General features: G+C 44.5%; 1 protein-coding gene across 23 annotated transcripts in view; it reads right to left on the reverse strand.

Annotated features, from left to right (window-relative positions):
* Window positions 1-13,794, reverse strand: part of NRXN2 (neurexin 2) — an 888,378-nt gene that overhangs the window by 340,212 nt on the left and 534,372 nt on the right. The window lies entirely within an intron of this gene.

Below are 13,794 nucleotides of genomic sequence, written 5' to 3' on the forward strand. Positions count from 1 at the left end.
TTATAATATATTGTATATACATACAATATAGTATTATATTATAATACGAAATATTATAATATAATATTATAATACTATAATAATATAATATAATACCCTAAATATAATATAGTATTATATTACATTTGTATACAATATAATACTACTAATAATAATATATTATAATTATATATTTTATATTATATGTAATATTACTAATAATATTACAATATAATCGTATAGTACAATATAGTAATATATAATATTGTACTATGCTAATAATAAAATATATCATATTTACCTATAATATAGCATTAAATTATAATATAATACTAAATATAATATATTACTATAATATAATAATATAATACTATAATATAATACCCTAAATATAATATAATATTACATTTATAATACAATATAATACTACTAATAATAATATGATATAATAATAATATATTTTATATTACAAATAATATTACAATATAATCGTATAGTACTATATAGTAATATATTATTCTTATATTGTACTATGTTAATAATATATTGTATATACCTATAACATTATTTTATAGTATAATACTAAATATAATATAGTATTATATTACATTTGTAATACAATATAATACTACTACTAATAATATGATATAATAATAATATATTTTATATTACATGTAATATTACTTATAATATTACAATATAATGGTATAGTACAATATAGTAATATATAATACTTATATGATACTATGCTAATAATATAATATATTGTATATACCTATAATATAGCATTATATTATAATATAATACTAAATATAGTATTATATGATATATGTAATACGATATAATACTACTAATAATATATTATAATTATATAATTTATATTATATGTAATATTACTAATAATATTACAATATAATCGTACAGTACAATATAGTAATATATAATACTTATATTGTACAATGCTATTCATATAATATATTGTATATACCTATAATATAGTATTACATTATAATATAATACTAAATATAATATAGTATTATATGATATATGTAATACAATATAATACTACTAATAATATGATATTATAATTATATATTTTATATTACATGTAATATTACTAATTACAATATAATGGTATAGTACAATATAGTAATCTATAATACTTATATTGTATATACATATAATATAGTATTACATTATAATATAATACTAAATATAATATAGTATATGATATATGTAATACAATATGATACTACTACTAATAATATATTATAATTGTATAATTTATATTACATGTAATATTACTAATAATATTATAATATAATGGTGTAGTACAATATAGTAATATCTAATTCTTATATTGTATATACATTATAATATAATACTAAATATAATATAGTATTATAATTTTATATTACATGCAATATTACGTATATTAGAATATTAGAATATAATGAATATAATGAGAATATTATTAGAATATTAGAATATAATGGTATAGTACAATATAGTAATATAAAATACTGATATTGTACTATGCTAATAATATATTGTATATACCTATAATATAGCATTATATTATAATATAATGCTAAATATAGTATTATATGATATATATATAATACAATATAATACTACTAATAATATGATATTATAATTATATATTTTATATTACATGAAATATTACTAATAATATTACAATGCAGGAGTAATATATAATACTGATGTTGTGCTATCCTAATAATATAATATATTGTATATACATATAATATAGTATTACATTATAATATAATACTAAATATAGTATTATATGATATATGTAATACAATATAATGCTAATAATAATATGATAGTATAATTACATATTTTATATTACATGTAATATTACTAATAGTATTACAATATAATGTATCATATCAGTATTATATAGTAATATATAATACTGATATGATACTATATAGCAATATATAATACTGATATGATACTATGCTAATAATATATTTTATATACCTAAAATAGAGCATTATATTATAATATAATACTAAATATAATATAGTATTATATGATATATGTAATATGATATAATACTACTAATAATATGATATTATAATTATATATATTTATATTACATATAATATTACTAATAATATTACCATACAGTAGTAATATATAATACTGATATTGTACTATGCTAATAATATAATATATTGTGTATACATATACTAAATATAATACTAAATATAATATAGTGTGATATGATATATATAATATGATATAATACTACTGATAATATGATATTATAACTATATATTTTATATTACAAGTAATATTACCAATATTATTACAATATAATGGTGTAGTACAATATAGTAATATATAATACTGATATTGTACTATGCTAATAATATATTTATATACCTATAATATATATATCTGTGGAATGATGTCCAGAGTCGGACAAAGAACTCTTGTCTGCTTGACGCAAGTGGGAATGTTGCAATTGGCCACCTTGATTAGCACTGAATGGCCTTGCAGCTTCGAAGCCTGGCTGCTTCCTGCCTGGGGGAATCCTTTGTTGGGAGGTGTTAGATGGCCCAGAGATGTCAGCCATAGCAGAACCAACCTGAACACAGCATGTTATTTGAGAACACAGAAACGGTGGACCGCTCTAACCATTACCACGTCAAACGACACAGAGAAGCCACTGAAATCCACAAGCAGGTGGAGAATTTCCACAGAAAGGAGGAAACCATGAAAATTAACACAATCTGGCTACCAGTATTTTTTGAAAAAACTCTAAAATCAGGAGAGTAAATAAAGAGCAACACTAAAAAAACAGGAAAATTCCTGACAGGAAACAATCGGGGCCAGCTAACACCTCCCAGCAAAGGATTCCCGCAGTCAGGCTTTGAAGCTGCAAGGCTTTGCAATGTTAATCAAGGCGATTAATTGCAACATTTATACTTGCCTCCAACAGACAAGAGTACTTTCTCCCACCCTGGACCTTCCACAGATATATAAACACCACTTGCCTAGGTTCGGAAGCATTCTCTCCTGACGTTTTGCCCACATCTATGGCAGGCATCTTCAGAGGTTGTGAGGTCTCCAACAGACAAGAGTTCTTTCTCCCACCCTGGACCTTCCACAGATATATAAACACCACTTGCCTAGGTTCAGAAGCATTCTCTCCTGACGTTTTGCCCACATCTATGGCATGCATCCTCAGAGGTTGTGAGGTCTCCAACAGACAAGAGTTCTTTCTCCCACCCTGGACCTTCCACAGATATATAAACACCACTTGCCTAGGTTCGGAAGCATTCTCTCCTGACGTTTTGCCCACATCTATGGCAGGCATCTTCAGAGGTTGTGAGGTCTCCAACAGACAAGAGTTCTTTCTCCCACCCTGGACCTTCCACAGATATATAAACACCACTTGCCTAGGTTCAGAAGCATTCTCTCCTGACGTTTTGCCCACATCTATGGCATGCATCCTCAGAGGTTGTGAGGTCTCCAAAAGACAAGAGTTCTTTCTCCCACCCTGGACCTTCCACAGATATATAAACACCACTTGCCTAGGTTCAGAAGCATTCTCTCCTGACGTTTTGCCCACATCTATGGCAGGCATCTTCAGAGGTTGTGAGGTCTCCAACAGACAAGAGTTCTTTCTCCCACCCTGGACATCATTCCACAGATATATAAACACCACTTGCCTCGGTCCAGAAGCATTCTTTCCTGATGTTACACCCACATCTATGGAAGGCATCCTCAGAGGTTGTGAAGTCTCCAACAGACAAGAGTTCTTTCTCCCACCCTGGACCTTCCGCAGATATATAAACACCACTTGCCTCGGTCCAGAAGCATTCTCTCCTGACGTTTCACCCACATCCATGGCATGCATCCTCAGAGGTTGTGAGGTCTCCAACAGACAAGAGTTCTTTCTCCCACCCTGGACCTTCCACAGATATATAAACACCACTTGCCTAGGTTCAGAAGCATTCTCTCCTGATGTTACACTCACATCTATGGCAGGCATCCTCAGAGGTTGTGAAGTCTCCAACAGACAAGAGTTCTTTCTCCCACCCTGGACATAATTCCACAGATATATAAACACCACTTGCCTCGGTCCAGAAGCATTCTCTCCTGATGTTACACTCACATCTATGGCAGGCATCCTCAGAGATTGTGAAGTCTCCAACAGACAAGAGTTCTTTCTCCCACCCTGGACCTTCCAAAGATATATAAACAACACTTGCCTCGGTCCAGAAGCATTCTCTCCTGACATTTCACCCACATATATAGCAGGCATCCTCAGAGGTTGTGAGGCCTATTGGAAACTAAGCAAGTGAGGCTACCAGTATTAAAGTAACCACTCTAAAATCAGGACAGCAAATAAAGAACAACGCTCAATAAACAAGGGAATTCCAGACAGGAAACAATCAGGGCCAGGGAAAGGTGAAACACATGTATCTAACTTAATTACTACCTCAACCCAACCAAAGAAAAAAGAAAAAAAAGACTGGGAAAGCTTTAGTACAATATTAAAACCTCCTAACAAGGGATTTCCCCAGACAGGGAGCAGCCAGGCTTTGAAGCTGCAGGGCTATTCATTGCTGATCAAGGTGGCCAAGTGCAACATTCACACTTGCCTCCAACAGACAAGAATTCTTTCTCCCACCCTGGACATCATTCCACAGATAGAGATAGATAGATAGATAGATAGATAGATAGATAGATAGATAGATAGACACACATACAAGAGGTCTTTCTCCCAACCTGCATATCATTCCACAGATATATATGTAGGATTCCCCCAGGCAGCAACCAGCCAAGCTTTGAAGCTGCAAGGCCATTCAATGCTAATCAAGGTGGCCAATGGCAACATTCACACTTGCCACCAAGAGACAAGAGTTCTTTCTCCCACCCTGGACATTATTTCACACATACACACACACACACACATATATAGGATGCTCCCAGGCAGCAATCAAACAGGCTTTGAAGCTGCAAGGCCATTCCATTCTAATCAAGGTGGTCAGTTGCAACATTCACACTTGCCTCCAACAGACAAGAGTTCTTTCTCCCACCCTGGACATCATTCCACAGATAGATAGATAGAAAGATAGATAGATACACACACACACACACACACACACACACACATATACATGGGATTCCCCCAGGCAGCAACCAGCCAGGCTTTGAAGCTGCAAGGCCATTCAATGCTAATCAATTTGGTCAATTGCAGCAATCACACTTGCCTCCAAGAGACAAGAGATCTTTCGCCCACCCTGGACATTATTCCATAGTTATATATATATAGGATTTCCCCAGGCAGCAACCAGCCAGGCTTTGAAGCTGCAAGTCCATTCAATGCTAATCAAGGTGGTCAATTGCAACATTCACACTTGCCTCCAACAGACACCCTGGACATTATTCCACAGAGAGAGAGAGAGAGATAAAGAGAGAGTGCATTCCCCCAGGCAGCAACCAGCCAGGCTTTGAAGCTGCAAGGCCATTCAGTGCTAAGCAGTTTGGTCAATTGCAACAGCCACCCTTGCCTCCAACAGACAAGAGTTCTTTCTCCCACCCTGGACATTATTCCACAGTTATATATATAGGATTCTCCCAGGCAGCAACCAGCCAGGCTTTGAAGCTGCAATGCCATTCAATGCTAATAAAGGTGGTCAATGGCAACATTCACACTTGCCTCAAGAGAGGGAGGGAGAGGGGGAGGGGAAGGCAGGGAGGATTCCCCCAGGCAGCAACCAGCCAGGCTTTGAAGCTGCAAGGCCATTCAATGCTAATCAAGGTGGCCAACTGCATCATTCACACTTGCCTCAAGAGAGGGAGGGAGGATAGGGATAGGGGGAGGGAGAGGGAGGGAGAAATCCCCCAGGCAGCATCCAGCCAGGCTTTGGAGCTGCAAGGCCATTCCATGCTAATCAAGGCAGTCAACTGCACCATTTACACTTGCCTCAAGCAGACAAGAGTTCTTCCTCCTATCCTGGAGATTATTCCACAGATATATTTAGGATCCCCCCAGGCAGAAACCAGCCAGGCTTTGAAGCTGCAAGGCCATTCAATGCTAATCAAGATGGCCAATTGCAACATTCACACTTGCCTCCAACAGACAAGAATTCTTTCTCCCACCCTGGACATGATTCCACAGATAGATAGATAGATAGATAGATAGATAGAGAGATATATAAATATAGATATAGATATAGATAGAGAGAGAGTTCCCCCAGACAGCAACCAGCCAGGCTTTGAAGCTGCAAGGCCATTCAGTGCTAATCCAGGTGGCCAATGGCAACATTCACACTTGCTTCTCCAACCCTGGACATCATTCCACAGATCTATAAACCCCACTTGCCTCATTTCCAACAGACCTCAAAAACTCTGAGGATGCCTGCCATAGATGTGGGTGAAACATCAGGAGAGAATGCTTCTGGAACATGGCCAGACAGCCCAGAAAACTCACAGCAACCCAGGATATTCTCTTACTATTAGGAAGTTAGGTGGAAAATGCTTTTAGTAGAAAGGTGGAAGTGGCTTAGATAGCTCCCATCGCAGCATGCGCTCCACTTGCCCCCCTTTCGCAAAATGGGACGTGCCAGGTGGGGAAGAGACGCCGAGACGCCATCTCATGCCTTGCCTCCAACATGCCAAAGGGTCGGCAGAGAGAGAAAAAGAGAGACGGGACCACAGATTGGCTACGAATTCCCAGCGTGCCAGGCTCAGCTGAACTGGGCATGGCTTGTGTGGTTGCCGAGAGGAAGGCGCACACAGAGGAGAAGGAAAAGCCGCGGCCTCCTCCCTGCCATCGCTTCTCGGCACTGGCAAGTGGCACGTGAACAAAGAGCCGCTCACTGCCAAGATGCCTCGCAATCATCCCTGGCACAACCAGAGCAAATCTCCCTTCTTTCCCGGTGCACACATCTGGACAAAGCGCATCAGAAACAAAGCGTCCTTTAGATCTAGAAGGGCCAAAATGGAGACCGGTCGGCGTCTCCGCAGCACACGAAGCGGCCCAAAGACATGGGGTGATTCTGCCTTAATGGGAAAGGGAAGCATGTTGGGGCAAAACAACAGTATGGAGAATCAAGGCGCAACACAACCTTGACACAAATACATCCAGATATACAGTTTGGACTATAGACATGAGGGATGCGTACCGACACATCCGAGCCAGAGTTGAGGGAGAGATGGGTTATGGGGCTCAGAAATGGGGTTCGGAGAGGTCGGTTCAGTTGTGTCCACGTTAAAGCAGGAATTGGGAAAGAAAGGAAGCCAGGCAATTCCCATAAACACACACACACACATATGTTGTGTTGTGCGAGGAGCGACCAGGTGCCAATCAGGTTGCTGGGGAGGCCCAGCGCTTACATAATGCCAAGGAGAGAGGGAAGAGAGGGCTACCGTCTTCATCCCAGGGAAAAGGAAAGGAAAAACCACGTCAACCACAAGGCCCTTCGTGGAGATGGAAGCCCTGACTACTACGGTGACTAGTCCTGGGTCTCGGAGAAAGGCCCTCGGGGCAAGCTCAGGGACCACTTGGTGAATAAGCCCTCTGTGACAGAAGCAAGGAGTCCGCCCCGGGTTCAAATCCAGCCCAACTTTGTCCCAATACGTTTTCTTGCCATTTGGGCCCAAAAAAACCAAACTGTTGAGTGTTTTCTGGAGTGTATGACTATTTTCCCGAAGCATTCTCTCCTGACGTTTCGCCTGCATCTATGGCAAAGGTTGTGAGGTCTGTTGGAAACTAGGCAAGTGGGGTTTATATATCTGTGGAATAATGTCCAGGGTGGGAGGAAAAACTCTTGTCTGTTTGAGGCAAGGGAAACAACCAGGGCCAGCTCACACCACCTAACAAAGGATTCCCCCAGGCAGGAAGAAGCTAGACCTTGCAAACTGCTAGGCCATTCAATGCTAGTCAAGGTAGCCAATTGCTACATTCACACCAACCTCAAATAGTATTCAATGGCCTAGCAGTTTTCAAGGTCCGGCTTCTTCTTCATGATCTCTACAAAGGATTCCCCCAGGCGGTAAGAAGCCATGTCTTGCAAACTGCTAGGCCATTCAATGCTAATCAAGGTAGCCAATTGTTGCATTCACACCAACCTCAAATAGTATTGAATGGCCTAGCAGTTTTCAAGACCTGGCTTCTTCTTCATGATCTCTACAAAGGATTCCCCCAGGCGGTAAGAAGCCATGTCTTGCAAACTGCTAGGCCATTCAATGCTAATCAAGGTAGCCAATTGCTGCATTCACACCAACCTCAAATAGTATTGAATGGCCTAGCAGTTTTCAAGACCTGGCTTCTTCTTCATCACCTCCCTACAAAGGATTCCCCCAGGCGGTAAGAAGCCATGTCTTGCAAACTGCTAGGCCATTCAATACTAATCAAGGTAGCCAATTGCTACATTTACACCTACCTCAAATAGCAGTGAACGGCCTAGCAGTTTTCAAGGCCTGGCTTCTTACCGCCCGGGGGAATCCTTTGTAGGGAGGTAAAGAAGAAGAAGCCAGACTTTTAAAACTACTAGGCCATTCAATACTAATGAAGGTAGCCAATTGCTACATTCACACCTACCTCAAATAGCATTGAATGGCCTAGCAGTTTTCAAGGTCTGACTTCTTACCGCCTGGGGGAATCCTTTGTTGGGAGGTGAAGAAGAAGAAGCCCGACTATTAAAACTACTAGGCCATTCAATACTAATGAAGGTAGCCAATTGCTACATTCACACCTACCTCAAATAGCAGTGAATGGCCTAGCTGTTTTCAAGGTCTGGCTGCTTACCGCCTGGGGGAATTCTTTGTTTGGAGGTGAAGAAGAAGCCAGACCTCTTTATTCACACCTATCTCAAACAGACAAGAATTCTTTCTCCCACCCTGGACATTCCACAGATATATAAAGAATTCTTGTTTGTTTGAGGTAAGCGTGAATGTTGCAATTGGCCTCCTTGATTAGCATGGAATGGCCTAGCAGTTTTCAAGGTCTGGCTTCTTACCGCCTGGGGGAATCCTTTTTGAGAAGGTGAAGAAGATGCGAGATCTTCTTCTTCACCCCGACCTCAAACTGACAAGTGTTATTTCTCCCACCCTGGAAATTCCACAAATATATAAAGAACTCTTGTCTGTTTGAAGTAGCAATTTGCCACCTTGATTAGAATTGAATGGCCTAACAGTTTTCACGGTCTGGCTTCACACCGCCTGGGGGAATCCTTTGTTGGGAGGATTCTTCACACCTACGTCCAGTTCTTTCTCCCACCGTGAACATTCCACAGATATATCAACCCCACTCTCCTAGTTTCCTACAGACCTCACAACCTCTGAGGATGCCTGCCATAGATGTGGGCGAAACGTCAGGAGAGAATGCTTCTGAAACATGGCCAGGCAGTCTGGAGAACACACAACAACCCAGTGATTCTGGCCATGAAAGCCTTCAACAAGACACTAATACAAGTCTCTCTTCCCCCATTCTGGGTGAGAAATGGGCCAACCCCGATCCTCAGTCTACCAGGGAAGGACCTCCCTGAAGCCTTCAGAAGAACTTTCTGACACTCGGAGCTGGTTGACAGTGGAAGTCTGGTGGACTTTCCTTCTCTGGAGGTTTTCAAGCAGAGGCTGGATGGCCATCTGTGGGGAGGGCTTCCTGCAGAGCAGACAAGGACTGGCCTGGATGGCCCAGGGATGGGCCTTCCATCTCTATGATTCATTGAAGTTGGGTGGCCATTTGTTGGAGGACTTGGATGGTGCCTTAGTTCAGAAAGGAAGGAGTCTGGCCTGGATGGCCTTAGACTGGATGGTCCTTTCTAGGACTCCATCAAGCTGGAGGACCATCTGTGAGAAGGGTTTCCTCCAGAACAGACAGGACTGTACTGGCTGGCCCTGAGATGGCCCTTCCACCTCTATGATTCCATGAAGTTGGGGGGCCATTTTTGGGAGGGCTTGGATGATGCCAAGGAGGTTGGCCTGGGGTGGCCCTGGGGACCCTTTCTGGGACTCCATGGGGCTTTCAGGAGGGCTTCCTGAAGAACAGGCTGGTCTGGTTTGCCCTGGGGTGGCCCTGGGATGACCCTTCCACCTCTATGATTTTGGATGCTGCCTTAGTGCTGAACAGACCTGGATGGCTGGACCTGGGATGGTCCATTCAACCTCTAGGATTCCATGAAGTTGAGTGGCCATTTGTGGGGAGAGCTTCCTAAGAACAGAATGGGGTGGCCCTGGGGATCCTTTCTAGGACTCCATGAGGCTGTCAGGAGGACTTCCCACGGAACGGGATGGTCTGGCTGACCCTGGGATGGCCCATTCAACCTCTAGGATTCCATGAAGTTGGGTGGCCATTTGTGGGGAGAGCTTCCTAAGGACAGGATGGGGTGGCCCTGGGGACCCTTTGTGGGACTCCATGGGGCTGTCAGGAGGGCTTCCTGCAGAACAGGCTGGTCTGGCCAGCCCTGGGGTGGCCCATTCAACCTCTAGGATTCCACGAAATTGGGTGGCCATTTGTGAGGAGGACTTCCTGCAGAACAGATGGGGGCTAGCCTGGATGGCCCTGAGGACACTTTCTAGGACTCCATGAGGCTGTCAGGAGGGCTTCCTACAGAACAGGCTGGCCTGGTCAGCCCTGTGACGGCCCATTCAACTTCTAGGATTCCATGAAGTTGGGTGGCCATTTTTTGGGAGAGCTTGGGCAGTGCCTTAGTGTAGAACAGACGGGAGCTATCTTGGACGGCCCTGGGGACCCTTTCTGGGACTCCATGAGGCTGTCATGAGGACTTCCTAGTAGGAAGTTCCTACAGAACAGACTGGGACTGTCCTGGATGGCCCTGGGGTGGCCCCGAGGTGTCCCTTCCACCTTTATGAATCTATGAAGTTGGGTGGCCATTTGTTGGGAGGGCTTGGATGGTGCCTTAGTGCTGAATAGAGACCTGACTGGTGGCCCTGGGATGGCCCTGGGGTAGTCCATTCAACCTCTACCCACAAAGTTGGATGGCTCTTTGTGGGGAAGGCTTCCTGCAGAACAGACTGGGGCTGTCTTGGACTGCCCTGAGGTGGCCCTGAGATGTCCCTTCCTCCTTTATGAGTCTATGAAGTGGGGTGGCCATTTGTTGGGAGGGCTTGGATGTTGCCTTAGTGTTGAACACACCTGGACTGGTGGCCCTGGGGTGGCCCATTCAACCTGTAGGATTCCATGCAGTTGGGTGGCCATCTGTGGGGGGGGGGGCTTCCTATAGAAAAGATGGGGGCTGGCCTCAATGGCCCTGAGGTGGCCCATTCAACCTCTAGGATTCCATGGAGTTGGGTGGCCATTTGTGGGTGGGCTTGGATGCTGCCTTAGTGCTGAACTGACCTCGACTGGGTGACCCTAGGGTGACCAATCCACCTCTAGGATTCCACGAAGTTGGGTGGCCATTTCTAGGTTGGGCCTCCTGCAGAACAGGCGAAGGCTGGCCTGGATGACCCTGGGGACCCTTTCTGGGACTCCGTGAGACTATCAGGAGGGCTTCCTGCCTTAGTGCTGAGCAGATAGAGACCTGACTGGGTGGCCCTAGGGTGGTCCATCCACCTCTAGGATTTCACGAAGTTGGGTGGCCATTTGTGGGGTGGCCTTGGATGCTGCCTTAGTGCTGAACAGACCTGGACTGGGTGGCCCTAGGGTGGTCCATCCACCTCTAGGATTCCACGAAGTTGGGTGGCCATTTCTCGGGTGGGCTTCCTGCAGAACAGGTGGGGGCTGGCCTGGATGGCCCTGGGGACCCTTTGTGGGACTCCATGCGACTGTCAGGAGGGCTTCCTATAGAGCAGGCTGGTCTGGCTGGCCCTGAGGTGGCCCGTTCAACCTCTAGGATTCCAAGAAGTTGGGTGGCCATTTTTGGGGTGGGCTTGGATGCTGCCTTAGTTCTGAACGGACTTGGACTGGGTGGGCCTAGGGTGGCCCATCCACCTCTAGGATTCTATGAAGTAGGGTGGCCATTTCTCAGGTGGGCTTCCTGCAGAACAGACCGGGTCTGGCCTGGATGGTCCTGGGGACCCTTTGTGGGACTCCATGAGACTGTCAGGAGGGCTTCCTATAGAGCAGGCTGGTCTGGCTGGCCCTGGGGTGGCCCATTCAACCTCTATGATTCCATGAAGTTGGGTGGCCATTTCTCAAGTGGACTTCCTGCAGAACAGACTGGGGCTAGCCTGGATGGCCCTGGGGTAGATGTGAGATGTCCCTCCTACCTTTATGAGTCTATGAAGTTGGGTGGCCATTTGTGGGGTGGCCTTGGATGCTGCCTTAGTGCTGAACTGCCTTGGACTGGGTGGCCCTAGGGTGGCCCATCCACCTCTAGGATTCCACGAAGTTGGGTGGCCCTTTGTGAGGAGGGCTTCCTGCAGAACAGACTGGGGCTGTCTTGGGTGGGCCTGAGATGCCCCTTTCACCTTTATGAGTCTATGAAGATGGGTGGCCATTTGTTGGGAGGGTCTCGATGCTGCCTTAGTGCTGAACAGACCTGGACTGGGTGGTCCTAGGGTGGTCCATCCACCTCTCGGATTCCAAGAAGTTGGGTGGCCATTTCTCGGGTGGCCTTGGATGCTGCCTTAGTGCTGAACCGACTTGGACTGGGTGGCCCTAGGGTTGCCAATCCACCTCTAGGATTCCACGAAGTTGGGTGGCCATTTTTGGGGTGGCCTTGGATGCTGCCTTAGTGCTGAACTGACTTGGACTGGGTGGTCCCAGGGTGGCCAATCCACCTCTCGGATTCCAAGAAGTTGGGTGGCCATTTCTCGGGTGGCCTTGGATGCTGCCTTAGTGCTGAACCGACTTGGACTGGGTGGCCCTAGGGTGGTCCATCTACCTCTAGAATTCCATGAAGTTGGGTGGCCATTTCTCGGGTGGGCTTCCTGCAGAACAGACCGGGGCTGGCCTGGATGGTCCTGGGGACCCTTTGTGGGACTCCATGAGACTGTCAGGAGGGCTTCCTATAGAGCAGGCTGGTCTGGCTGGCCCTGGGGTGGCCCATTCAACCTCTAAGATTCCAAGAAGTTGGGTGGCCATTTGTGGGGTGGCCTTGGATGCTGCCTTAGTGCTGAACCGACTTGGACTGGGTGGCCCTAGGGTTGCCAATCCACCTCTAGGATTCCACGAAGTTGGGTGGCCATTTTTGGGGTGGCCTTGGATGCTGCCTTAGTGCTGAACTGACTTGGACTGGGTGGTCCCAGGGTGGCCAATCCACCTCTCGGATTCCACGAAGTTGGGTGGCCATTTGTGGGGTGGGCTTGGATGCTGCCTTAGTGCTGAACAGACCTGGACTGGGTGGCCCTAGGGTTTCCAATCCACCTCTAGGATTCCACGAAGTTGGGTGGCCATTGTTGGGTGGGCTTCCTGCAGAACAGGAGAAGGCTGGCCTGGATGGCCCTGGGGACCCTTTGTGGTACTCCATGAGACTTTCAGCAGGGCTTCCTGCCATAGTGCTGAGCAGATAGAGACCTGGACTGGGTGGCCCTAGGGTGGACCATCCACCTCTAGGATTCCACGAAGTTGGGTGGCCATTTCTCAGGTGGGCTTCCTGCAGAACAGGCGAAGGCTGGCCTGGATGGCCCTGGGGACCCTTTGTGGGACTCCATGAGACTGTCAGGAGGGCTTCCTATAGAGCAGGCTGGTCTGGCTGGCCCTGAGGTGGCCCGTTCAACCTCTAGGATTCCAAGAAGTTGGGTGGCCATTTCTCGGGTGGCTTTGGATGCTGCCTTAGTGCTGAACTGACCTGGACTGGGTGACCCTAGGGTGGCCAATCCACCTCTAGGATTCCACAAAGTTGGGTGGCCATTTCT

This window comes from Anolis sagrei, chromosome 12 (assembly GCF_037176765.1).
Source record: "Anolis sagrei isolate rAnoSag1 chromosome 12, rAnoSag1.mat, whole genome shotgun sequence".
NCBI classification, from domain to species: Eukaryota; Metazoa; Chordata; class Lepidosauria; order Squamata; family Dactyloidae; genus Anolis; species Anolis sagrei.